This window comes from Dermochelys coriacea, assembly GCF_009764565.3.
Source record: "Dermochelys coriacea isolate rDerCor1 chromosome 12 unlocalized genomic scaffold, rDerCor1.pri.v4 SUPER_12_unloc_2, whole genome shotgun sequence".
NCBI lineage: Eukaryota > Metazoa > Chordata > Testudines > Dermochelyidae > Dermochelys > Dermochelys coriacea.
In genome coordinates, this window is record NW_025091565.1 from 60,057 (window position 1) to 72,661 (window position 12,605).

Consider the following 12,605-nt stretch of genomic DNA (forward strand, 5'->3'; position numbering starts at 1 on the left):
GGGAGGGAAAGGTTCCTGGCTGAAGGTTTTGCGCTCGGCCTTGAGGACTAAGTCTGAGCGCCAGGCGTGGCTGCTGGGAGATGGGTTTCTGAGTCGCATCCAGCGCACTCTTCGGGCCACCAGCTGAAAGCACTGAGGCCAAGAGGGACGGTTTTGAGGTGGCCAAAAGGGGCCTTTGAGGCTCCTAGCAGGTCCTGAGGAGCAAGGAAAGAGCAGGGGATTACGACCGTCCCCGGGTGGGCTCGAACCACCATCCTTTCGGTTAACAGCCGAACGCGCTGACCCATTGCGCCACAGAGACACGTCGTGAGGGCAAAAGTCCCGAGCATAACAGTGTCTCCCTGGCCCCCCTCCCGGCCCTCACCAGCAGCAGGAAGCAGAGCGCCAGGGCTGGGGGAGTAGGTTGGGCTGGGCCCGGGCTGCCGGTGAGTGCCGGGGGTGGGGATCCCTTTCCCCAACCCCACCCCCGAGCGACACGGCTGGGTCCGGGGCAGGGGAAGCAGAACGGGCTGCTCCCGGCCCCCTGCTAATGCCCCGGGCCACTCTGGGCCTGTGGGGCCCCCAAAAGTGCCTTCCACAGCTCCTGCCTCCCAGACCCTGGGGGGAAGGGGAGGCCTGAAGCCCCACACAGCCCCCCAAGGGGGGGGCTGCGTAGGGCACCCAGATGTGGGGCCCTGAATGTGGTCATGTAGTTTTCCCAAACTCAGGCTTGATTCTCTTTCCCTGTCACTAGAAGGTCTCATTGGCTCCCCCCCCCCCGCACAGCTGGGGAGTGGGGACGTGTGGCCTTTTCCCCGGCAGAAGGGTGGTGCCTGCCTAGCGAGTGAGGGTCGCTTTGGGGGACCCTGCACTCCGGGCAGGCTAAGTGCAGATCTCTGCCCTTTACTCAGCCAAGAAGGAATGTTTTTCACTAACATCCCAAGTGTGCAAGTCCGTCCCCACAGAGCAGCCCCACGCTCCGTGCTCCCTGAGCCCTGGGGAGAAGGGACCTTCTGCGGCTGGAATCCCGCCCGGCTGGGGCCTTGAACCCGGGGCTGAGCCGTCGCGAGAAAGGGAAGCGAGCGAGCTCGGCGCTGTCCGGCACCAGCTGCTGGAGAGCAGAGGGAATCGACTGAGCGACGTCCTGGCTCATTTACATCTCACCTTGTTCTCTCCCTGCCAGCTGGGGAGAGGCCTGAGCACGGCAGCTCCTTATTTGCATATTAAAAGCAGCCGTTTGGGGCCGCTGGGGTGAATTGTGAGCAAGTTTTGGGGCTGGGACCCACGTGTCTAGTACAGGCGGTTGGGAGCTGGCTGAGCAGAGCCTGGCCCTGACGGGGTGTGCGGTCACCCTCAGCTGGGAGCAGGATGCTGTGTGTGTGTGTGTGTGTGCGCATGCGGGCTGCCTGCCTGTGACTGGCCTGTGAGCTTCTCTCTGCTGAAAGCGGCGGAGGCGGTGGCGGTGGCAGTGGCGGGGTTGGGGGCAGTGCAGCAGGTGGGGGAAGGGAATCGAGGCACAGTTGCTGGCTGTGCTGGCTGCTTGCCGTGGTGACGTGTGCTGGGGAGCGGTGTCCCGTGTAGCGCTGGGAGGGGCTGCTGGTGCAGGGCGGAAGACAGGCAGGGGCCAGGCGCTGTCTGGGAGCTTGAGACGAGGGGTGGTGCCTGGATGGCTGGTGTCGGCCTGCCCAGTGTTACATTTCAGACAGACTCATCTCCCCTTGGCTGTCACTACGTGACGTTGTCTGACAGTGATGCTGGGCTCAGCCGCCAGGGCCTTGTGCACTCAGAGCTCAGCGCAGGCTCGCGAGAAGCGGATCGAGGACGAGCGGCGCCGGTTCCTGCTGCCAGGGCGGAGGAACAGAGAAAGCAGCAGCGGGTCCCGCCTCCTGCCTGGCGAGAAGCTGCAGCCCCCAGGGGTGTTCACAGGGTGCATCCACTTGAACGCGCTGCTGTTTTCTGCCTGTCGCTGGGTGACGGTTTCTGCCCGAGCTGGTAGCCGATGGGCTGTCGCTTCTTCGGGGTGGAGATCGCTGCAGGTGCCGCGGCTCTGAAACATCTCGAAGCCCCGGGCCGTTGGGAGTCGCTGGCGGGAGGCGGGAAATTGCCGGGCTGCAGCGCGAGGCTCCTGGGGGCAGCAAACCAGCTTTGGGGTCCACTTGCAGCGGCTGGGAGCTGCAGGGTCCATACACAGTGGTGTGGGCCTGTGGGGGCTCTCCCGTACCCATGGCTGCTGGGAGCTTCAGGGTCTGCCTGTGGGAGATGTGAGGCCCTGTGAAATGTGGCAAATGGGAGCTCTGGGGTCCGCCTGTGGTGGCTGGGAGCTCTGGGGTCCATCTGCAACGGCCTGGGGCTGTGGAGCTCCGGAGTCTGCCCACGGCGACCAGGAGCTGTGGGGTTCCCCTGCTCCCTGCAGTGGCAGCTGGAAGCTTCACCCCCCAGCATTTGGGGTCCCTCCACCACAGCAGCAGCTGGGAGCTCTGGGTTCTGCACACAGCAGTTGGGGTCCATCTGTAATGGCCTGGGTCTACGGGGTCCTCCTGCCACCCATGGCTGCTGGAATTCCAGGGTCTTCCCATGGCAGCTGGGAGCTCTGCCTGCAGCAGTGGAGGGCTGCCTATGGTGGCTGGGAGTGAGGGTTGCCAAATTTCTATTGGCACAAAACCAAACACCCTACCCCCACCCCTTCCCTGAGGCCCTGCCCCGCTCACTACATTCCCCTCCCTCAGTGGCTCGCTAGTCCCTACCCTCCCTCACTGTCACTGGGCTGGGGCAGGGGTTTGGGTGTGGAGGAGGGGCTGGTGCTGGGCTGTATAAGTAGGACCATTGCCAGCAGATCGCCGGACATGATCGTTCCCCGCTACTCACTATTGGTGAGGTCTCATCTGGAGTCCTGTGTCCAGTTGTGGGCCCCACACTACAAGAAGGATGTGGAAAAACTGGAACAAGTCCAACGGCAGACGACAAAAACGATTAGGGGGTTGGTGGGGTGCTCACTTTTGCAGTGAGGAAGGAGTTTCTATCCCAGCTGGCGTGAAGCAGAGAAACACCCAGCTCCCCAGGCGCTATTTAGCCCCCTCAAGCACAGGGACAGCCGCACATTTGGAGGAGGGAAACTGCTCTACACGCTAGCACGGGCATTTGCCCACTTACTTTGGCAAGTCAGGAATGGCAAAGGCTAGACTGGACGCACCTGGGGCTCACGCCCTAGCCTTTGTGACACCCAAACCCAACTCCTTTCTGGGGGTCTAGCTGAAGCCAGAGCATTGGCCTGAGCCACCAAGAAAAGGTTCCCGCCCTGAAGAAAGCAGGACTTTCAGCACAAAGGAAAAACTGCACTATCACAAGGGGACTCAAACTCTCAATCAGCTGATCCAAAGTCAGACACCTTCTCCATTAGGCAACATGGTGTCATAGGGTCCCTGCGCGATGCTCTGGAACTGCTCCCGATGAAGCCAGGCAGGACTCTGGGGAAGTCTCCTTTCTGTGAGCAGACTGTCTTCAGGACACACAGCTCACACAACCTCCACCTTCCTGGGTCTGACCTTGGAGCATTCAGCATCCTCTGCCCCTCTGTGCACTTCCCACAGCAAGTCCACCCAGGCGGGGTCCTGGCGAAGCCAGAGGGTCCTGCCCCCCAACTCCACAGTCAGACGTGACTCTCAGCCAGCCGGTAAAACAGAAGGTTTATTAGATGACAGGAACATGGTCTAAAACAGAGCTTGTAGGTACAGAGAACAGGACTCCTCAGCTGGGTCCATTTTGGGGGGCAGTGAGCCAGACAACCACATCTGCACTTCACTCCATGTCCCCAGCCAGCCCCAAACTGACTCTCTCCAGCCCCTCCTCCTCTGGGCTTTGTCCCTTTCCCAGGCCAGGAGGTCACTGGATTTCTTTGTTCTCCAACCCTTTAGCTCTCACCTTGCAGGAGGAAGGGCCCCAGCCATCACTTGCCAGGAAACAGCATGTCGGCCATTCTCTGTGTCCAGACCCCTGCACACACCTGCCCCCTTGGGCTCTGCAACGATCACACACCCTTATCCCACCACCTAGATACTTAAGAACTGCATAGGGGAAACTGAGGCACCCCCACATTATTCAGAGGAAACATTAAGAACAGTCCTGCTTCATCACACATGGTAATAGGCAAAAAGCTCCTAAAAGCTCGTCTTTAGAAAAGGCGGAACCTGTGTTTCTTGGGTCAGCTACTGAGGAGAGACTCTTTGGGCACAAGAAGTAGAGTCCCCAGCGAGAAGTGAGACTTCATTCTATGGAGCCAGGTGCATTACCTGGGCAGGGAGGCTTAGGCATGGGGGATTCGGGTGCACCAGACAGGCTGGCTGTCTAGGTGCGGAGATTTAGTTGCTCTGAGGAACAGGAGGGAGGAGGAAGAGGAATCCTGCTTCAAGGCAGTGGCTGTGGAGAAAAAGAGGAGGGGTTCCTGGGACTTTTTTTGTCTCTCTTTTGCCTACCTGCTCGCTCTTGTGGTGAAAGGGGAAGATACTCTTAACAAGCCTGGCTAGCTCTGTTGGTAGAGCATCAGGCTCTTAATCAGAGGGTCAAAGGTTTCAGCCCCTGTCCAGGCACTCAGCTTTTAAATTCCTTGTGTGCCAGGAGCCAAATGATTCCTGGTGGTGTCCAGACCCACACACAGAGTCCAAGAAGCCCTGGCCATTTCCTGGAAAGGTTCCTTTCCTGAGGAATCAGGAGAGAGGCTCCACATCCACAGGAGCACCCTAGAAAGCGCAGTCTCTAGCTGCTAGGAAGTGCTGTGGGGCCAGGTGCTGAGAAAGCCCAGAGGGAGAGCAGTAGAGATGGGAGTACAGAGTGCAAGTCAAACCGCGCCCCCCACCCCAGCCATACACCTCAAAAAAAACAAAAACCAACCCCAACCAACCATCTCCCCAACAGACCCTCAGTCTGGAAAGCATTTGTCCCTCACACTGTTGAAAAGACTCACAGCAGAAAGGAGGATCCCAGCTTCTTAAACAATCCTCTAGCAAGAGAAAGAACCTCATGTCTATCAATTCACAAAACACTCCCAAGAAATTGTAACAATATTTTGTCATAAAGAAACTAAAGCATTAGAGATTTCAGATTTTTCAGCCACTTGAAGAAATCTGCTCTAAAGAAGCCTTGTCAAATCTTTCTGATTTTCTAACCAGAAGATTAACCCCAAAAGGAGATGCACCATTACTGGAAAAAAGAAAAGGAGGACTTGTGGCACCTTAGAGACTAACAAATTTATTAGAGCATAAGCTTTCGTGAGCTACAGCTCACTTCATCGGATGCATTTGTTGAAGTGAGCTGTAGCTCACAAAAGCTTATGCTCAAATCAATTTGTTAGTCTCTAAGGTGCCACAAGTACTCCTTTTCTTTTTGCGAATACAGACTAACACGGCTGCTACTCTGAAACCATTACTGGAGACACTGCAATACCAGGTCGATGCATGGGGTGGACAGAGCAAACTCCTATTCCATCCCCCTGTTTCAAAAATCAATTCAGTAGACAGTCCTCAAATAAAGGACATATCAGATATTAAACTGATAAGAACAGATTTAATAATTGTATTAAGATGATGTTAAAATAAAAAGGAAACAGTACAGAGTTTAAGCAAAGAAGTTTCTGGTTATCAGGGAATAAGGTACAGAGTATCAAGAGTGCGAAGTTCGGTTTAGGATCGGGTGGTTTAAGGAATACATCATCTGCAATCTCCCCGATTGGGGGTAAAAGGTTAATGGGTCAAAGTACAAACATTGAGATATGGGGGTATGTTGTTCATATAATGGCTATGTTCAGGTGTGGAGTCTTAGGAGTGGATACGATGATGAGGATGGATTTACCCTCATTTGCTGAGGTTTAATGTTCAGTGAGTTTATGATTCCAGTTCATATGGTCCAATGGAAAAAGTCTCTCGGTCCCTTTCTCATAGTTGATGCACAATGTCGTTCCAGCTCACACCTCCGGGTACTGTCGGTGGCTGGTCGTGTGTTCCATGTAGATGTCCCTGGATCATTGGATGGTGTCCAAGACCATGAGGCGCCGCATGAGCCGTGCGTAGCATCGACCGATCCCACAGGTCCACAGCACATGGTCCCAAGCGCCCAGGGCTCCGACGATCAGGGCATCCATTTGCACCTCGTAGCCCTTCGCTCACAGGGCATCGGCCAGGGGGTGTATTTTTCCAGCTTACGAGCTCAGGCTTTGCGGAAGGCTGGGGTCCTGTTCTCAAAGGAGACCGTGACGTCAACGAGGATGATCTTTTTCTGGGCCTCGTCGGTGACTACCACGTCGGGTCGCAACTGTCTGTCAGTTCCGGGGATGGTGTCGTTCACGGCGAACACCCCCAGGCGCGGTGCGATGGCTTTCACCAGGCGGTTCTGGATGGAGTTGTGGTGCAGCTGCCAGTCTCTGGAGTGGGGCTTGCAGCTGAACAGGATGTGGAGCAGGGTCTCATTGAAGTAGCCGCACCTCCTGCAACGCTTGTCTCGGTTCCCTTGGCAGACGGCTCCGTTGAGCGGGACGCAGTTGAGCCGGGCACGGTGGATGAACCGCCAGTCGGAGAAACGGGTGAATCCACCCCGGCGAGGAAGTGGTTTCCGGTGTCCCACTTGCTGGTCAGTTTGAAGGCTTTACTCTGATCTGGTTTACGCTTCAGGGTTTCCATGTACAGTGAGCGGATGGCTGCCTTCAGGGTCCTCTCCAGCATTCCCCTGGTGCTCGGGTTGATGATGGTGATGATCTGCGGCACCAGGACTTCCAGCTCCTGGCGCTCCTCGCACCACTCCCAGCGGCAGCCGATGCACTTCCCCAGGCGACGCATGGCATTGCGAGCGTGGGACCACAGTGAAACAATGTCACACCAGTCCCATCTGAATTTGCCATCCAGGGAACAGCTCAGGAATATGGCGGTGTCTTGGTTGGAGGGGGCTCTGCCAATCCGCTTCTTTGTTGTATCATGGAGGGCGTTTGCTGCAATGTTCCTTACCATGACGTTGGGACACGTCAGCAGGCAGAAGGCATGGGTGATCACCGCGATGTCACACAGGTCACCCATGCTGGGGACATTGGCACCGCCATGCCTGTGGGCGATGTAGACCAGCTCATTGCTGGCTCTCTGTGGAAGGAACAGCCGCTTCTTCACCAGCTGCCAGACGATCTTGTCTGACTTGTTGAGGGGTACCTTCGCCACAGCAGATTCCCTTAGGATGAACGAGAAGCAGGGGATCCGGAAAGTGATCAGGCTGTTTATCTTCTGCCATGTTGCTAGCAAGGAGGCGTCAATATTGGTGACAACCTGCAAGATCTTCTGGATGGTGTCCTCAGGTGTTTGCCAAACACGGAAACCCATTGGCGTGCCAAGGTACTTGTGGGAAATGCTGAGTATCAGATGTTTTAGAAATTTGTACCAAGTAATGGAAAAGAACAGAACAAGAGGCGGGGCTGCGGGTAACAAGTTGAAGGACAAGGCCAGAAAACTTTGGCTGAACTGAGGACTAAACTTTGGCTGAACTGAGGACTAATGATATAAGCAGCACCTGAGAGTCTTCACCACCACAAGATAATGGAACCCAAAGATAAGAATGATGAGAACATTGGGTGATAAACAACAGAAAAGGAATAAACAAGTGCTGTATATATATGGCTGTGGGAAGGGAAATAAAGTGCTTTTTACCAGCAACTGTTTCAGTTGTTCTGTGAGCCAGCCTGCTAGCAGCAACAAATGGTGACCCCGACGTGATAGAATTCTGTGAATTTGGTACCACGGACAGAGGAAGAAATAGCAGGGACCGCCGCTGCCGGTGTCCTCCGTTCAGGTGAGGGACCGGGACGCCCAAGAGGCGGGGGAGCTCCCACTGAAAGGTGAGCGGCGGGGAATATCTCTCATAATGGGAGCGGCAGCATCGGCAGATGAGCAGGCCGTGTTTAAGGTCTTAAGCAATCTGCTTTATAACCAGGGAGAAAAATTTTCCCCAGAAGCTCTGCAAAAATTGCTTCGGTGGGGAAAGCGACGGGGTTTCCTGGTTAATGAAAAGAATGTGTTTGACTCTTCGGTATGGAAAGCATTGGGGGAAGACATGTGGGACTCTGTGGGGGTCGGAAATAAAGAAGCTACTGCCTTGAGCCCTATCTGGCGGACTGTTCATCGAGCCGTTACCACCGCAGCGGCTCAGGCAGGGGCGCGTATTGCATTACGCGAGGCATTAGAATCATCAGCGAAAGGGGCCTTCACGGTAGAAGCGAAAGACTTTTTTGGTAAAACAACGCCTATGATTCCTTTGGCGCCGTTGGACCCCAGTGAGGTACCGTTGCCCTTGGAGGATGACGACTCAGATCGGGGCGAACCGATGGCCGTGGATCAGCCGGTGTCGGGGGAATCGTCATCGGGCAATCCAAAGAACCCGTTACAAGGGGAGTCAGGATTGCCGCCCGCGGTTGTGCCATCAGCCCCTCCCCGACAAGTTCGGATTACTGACTTGCCTAAAACTGGAGAGTTTGATAACTTGACGCAGGACCAGATAATTCGGTGGTTATATAAGGAAGGTATTGCAGCTCAACAGAAGATGGATGAGCTGGATAGAAAGGAAAACAGACCGCAAGGATCGTCACGATCGCATTTGCTGCAACAGCTTCAAGAGCACAGCATACCTGACCCCTCACGTTTGCCCCATATTTGTAGGTTGTGTGGGTATTATGATTGTACGGAGCACCTCACTCCCGAGGGAGAGTTGCGACCGACAGCAGAGGAAGAATATCGCAAAATTTGTGCCCCCGCTACGCAACCGGTTCGACCAAAAGTGAAACCTCCGCCACCTACGTATTCTCCAATTGGACGAGAGCAAGAAGAACGGGGGACGGGGGTGATTTGGAGGGATGGGTGGGAGGAGCGGGATCTCCTGACCCAATTAAGCGCTGGCATGGATTGATAAAGGATGCTATAATTGAAGGGGAATTTTTGGATGCCATGCCGGCTACTTTCCCGGTATCGGTATCAAGGGAGGGGGTTAAATCTTGGGTGCCGTTAGACTGGAAATTGATGAGGGAGGCTCAGAAAGCTATTGTGGCGTACGGCTTGAAAAATCCGTATGTACAAGCGTTATTAGAACAAATATTCTCGGGGCAAGCGATGTGTCCCTTTGATGCCCAGAAATTTGCAGACATGTTGTTAACACCCACACAGAGATTATTATGGAAGGATTCATGGAGAAAAAAGGCTGAGCACGTGGCAGTGCTTAATTTAGATAGACCCCAAGACGACCCTCTCCGTGCAGTAAATATAGACATGTTGTTGGGACAGGGACGATTTGAAGAGCCTCAGCTACAGGCACGGTTGATACCTCAGATATTACAACAGTCTCAGCTTCTAGCATTGGAGGCATTCAAAGAGCTCCCTGATTTGGGCGCCCCGTCACCTCCCTATTTAAAAGTCACGCAGGGAGTGGGCGAATCTTTTGCCCTCTTTTTGGACCGCCTAAGGACGGCATTGGATAGGGCCCCTAATTTAACACCAGGTGCCAGATCAGCACTGGGGGTAGATTTAGCCCTTCAAAATGCTAACCCCACGTGTAAGAAGATTTTGGTGACTTTACCAAAATCGGCCTCTCTAGTCGACATGATTGAAGCCTGCACTCGTGCTCCCTTGGTGGAGGAGGAGGATAAGGCAAAGATTCATGCACGCGCCTTGGCGGTAGCCTTGAATACCTCCAAGTCGAATTGGCGTAGAGGAAGGGAGGGGGCGTGTTATCAGTGTGGAAAGGTGGGTCATTTAAAACGGGATTGCCCCAAGAAAAGAGGTCAGCCACAAAACAATGCACTTCCCTCCCCATTTCCCGGGACGTGTAATCGATGTGAAAAATTCGGTCATAAAGCTACTGAGTGTCACTCCCGGTTTAAAAAAGATGGGACCCCCTTGTCGGGGTCGGGAAACGCCCCGCGGAGCGCCAGCCAGCAGGGCGTGAGGACAAACAATACACCGGCTGCTTGGACAGCCTCCGCGGGGCAACTTCCGGCAGTGCCGGAGTTGATTTGGCCACCGCCGCCGACGTCTCCCTAGAGAATGATAGGGTGACGCTCGTTCCATCGGTGGCATCTGGACCGCTGGGGTATGGGTTAAGTGCATTGTTAATAGGTAGATCATCCACCTCCTTATAGGGGCTTTTTGTGCTTCCAGGGCTAATTGATGCTGATTGTAGAGGGAACATTGGGATTATGGTACGAGCTATATGCCCGCCTATTACAATAATGGCCGGAACCAAAATTGCACAATTAATACCCTTTTGTGCCAATGTTCCTGTGAAGTCATCCCAGATAAGAGGAGCTGGGGGCTTCGGGTCGTCCAGTCAGGTAGACCCCACACCACTAACAACGACATTTGTTTTGTCAGTGGGACAAGATCGTCCCACTAGATTAGTTCAATTTAAGGGCCCAGATGGTGATTCTTTCGAGCATCAGGTCCTTATCGATACTGGGGCAGATGTGACGGTATTGCCCCTGCAGGGTTGGCCAGTGACATGGCCACTTCGACTGGTAACTACACCTCTTCAGGGCATTGGCGGACAGTGTGAGCCTATGCTAAGTGAATTTTTTATTGACATTATTGATGCTGCCGATAATGCATTGAAGGGGTCAGTCCGCCCTTACCTTGTCGATACAACTATTTGGCTGTTGGGGAGGGATTTCTTGAGTCAATGGGGGGTGGTGATCAGCTCCCCCCCTTTCTAGTAGCGGCCACTGAGGAGCAGCCAACCCTGGCATTGGAATGGAAATCCGATGAGCCGATTTGGGTTGCTCAGTGGCCGCTGCCAACAGAAAAACTTGCCGCATTAACAAAACTAGTAGAGGAGCAAGTACGTCTTGACCATCTAGAACCCTCAGTTAGTCCATGGAATACACCTGTATTCACTATCCTAAAGAAATCCGGAAAATGGCGTTTGCTCCAAGATCTGCGTGCCATTAATGCTATTATGGTCGACATGGGTGCTTTACAGCCCGGTTTACCTGCCCCATCCATGCTTCCATCGGGGTGGCCATTACTAATCATTGACCTGAAGGATTGTTATTTTACTATTCCATTACACCCGAGAGACAGAGAGCGCTTTGCTTTCTCTATTCCGATGGTAAATCGTGAAGCACCTTCCGTACGGTATCAGTGGAAGGTTTTGCCCCAAGGAATGAAAAATTCCCCTACCATCTGCCAGCTCTTCGTTGTGTGGGCAATACGCCCAATCCGAGTAAAATATCCCCAATGGAAAATATATCATTACATGGATGATCTTTTATTTGCGGCACCCGTACCTTTGAACCCATGGTTATAACACAGATCACCTCCACGTTAGCAGAAGCTGGTCTGTTTGTGGCCCCAGAAAAGGTTCAGACTAAAGCCCCTTTTTTGTATTTGGGACTTCCGGTCACTGACTGCACCGTACGCCCCCAGCAGTTGAAAATCTCTCCGTCATGTGCGCACACTGTATGATGCACAGAAACTGCTAGGTGAACTGCAATGGCTTCGCCCCCTTTGTGGCATCACAAATCAGGATATAACTCCTCTTCTTCCTTTATTAGAAGGGGGGAGAGCCCCTGGAGATAAACGACAACTGTCAGTACTACAGAAGCAAGCATTACAACGAATAGGATAGAAGGTGGGGGAGGGTTATTCCGGGAGATATCGGGAAAACTTACCCTTCGTGGTAGCGGTCTTTAGCCTAGATGCAGTATTGGAAGCGCTATTATTTCAGTGGGATATAAGGGATAAAGACCCCCTAGTCGGTTTGGAATGGATATTTCCACAGTGTAAAAATGTGCGTACGGTAACTTCCAGAATTGAAGCAATAGCCATGCTAATAGTGCAAGCTCGGAAAAGAGTAACTGTAATGACAGGAATTGATCCGCATCAGATCTTGTTGCCATTTTCAAAAACGATTATTACACATCTGTTGCTGTATAACACTGTGTTTGCTGTTGCCCTAGCAAATTATCAGGGACAATTGAGTTGTCATTACCCTCCCCACCGCCTGTTTTCTTCCCCGTTGCAGTTGGAGAAACACCTTATGAGACAGGAGAATCCAGTGACAGGAATAGTATTTACTGATGCGGCTGGGCGAACAGGGAGAGCAGGGGTATTCTGGTGGGATGGACATACTTGGGCCCATAAGAAGGTTATTAGTGAAGGGTCGGTACAGATATTAGAACTCCTAGCTATACTTTTGGCATTTGATCACTGGAACCAAGAATCGCTCAACGTGATGAGCGATTCTAAATATGCCGTGGGGTTAGTAAACAGGTTGGAGAGAGCTATGCTGGGAAAGGTTCATAATCCAGCATTGCAACAGATACTCTTGCGCCTCTGCCATCGACTCAATGGAAGAAGGTATCCATATTTTGTAGGCCATATAAGGAGCCATACTGGCCTGCCTGGATACTTAAGCACGGGCAATGATCAGGCGGATGCACTGGTGGGATCCGTGGTAGTACCCAATCGGTTTGAGCAAGCTCGCCTGTCTCATGGATTTTTCCATCAATCTGCGAAAGCCCTAACACGACAATTTTCTCTACCTATATCCCAGACCCGAAGTATTGTAGCCTCTTGCTCAGAATGTAATAGGTTGACACCCACCTTTCCCGCCGGGGT

General features: G+C 53.4%; 2 non-coding genes across 2 annotated transcripts; both read right to left on the reverse strand.

Annotated features, from left to right (window-relative positions):
- Nucleotides 1-227: 227 nt before the first annotated feature.
- On the reverse strand, nt 228-301 carry TRNAN-GUU. The gene has a single exon. It is a non-coding gene; the product is annotated as a tRNA-Asn (tRNA).
- Nucleotides 302-5,381: 5,080 nt separating this feature from the next.
- On the reverse strand, nt 5,382-5,571 carry LOC119849602. Its single transcript, XR_005290503.1, has one exon. It is a non-coding gene; the product is annotated as a U2 spliceosomal RNA (small nuclear RNA).
- Between the last annotated feature and the right edge of the window lie 7,034 nt (nt 5,572-12,605).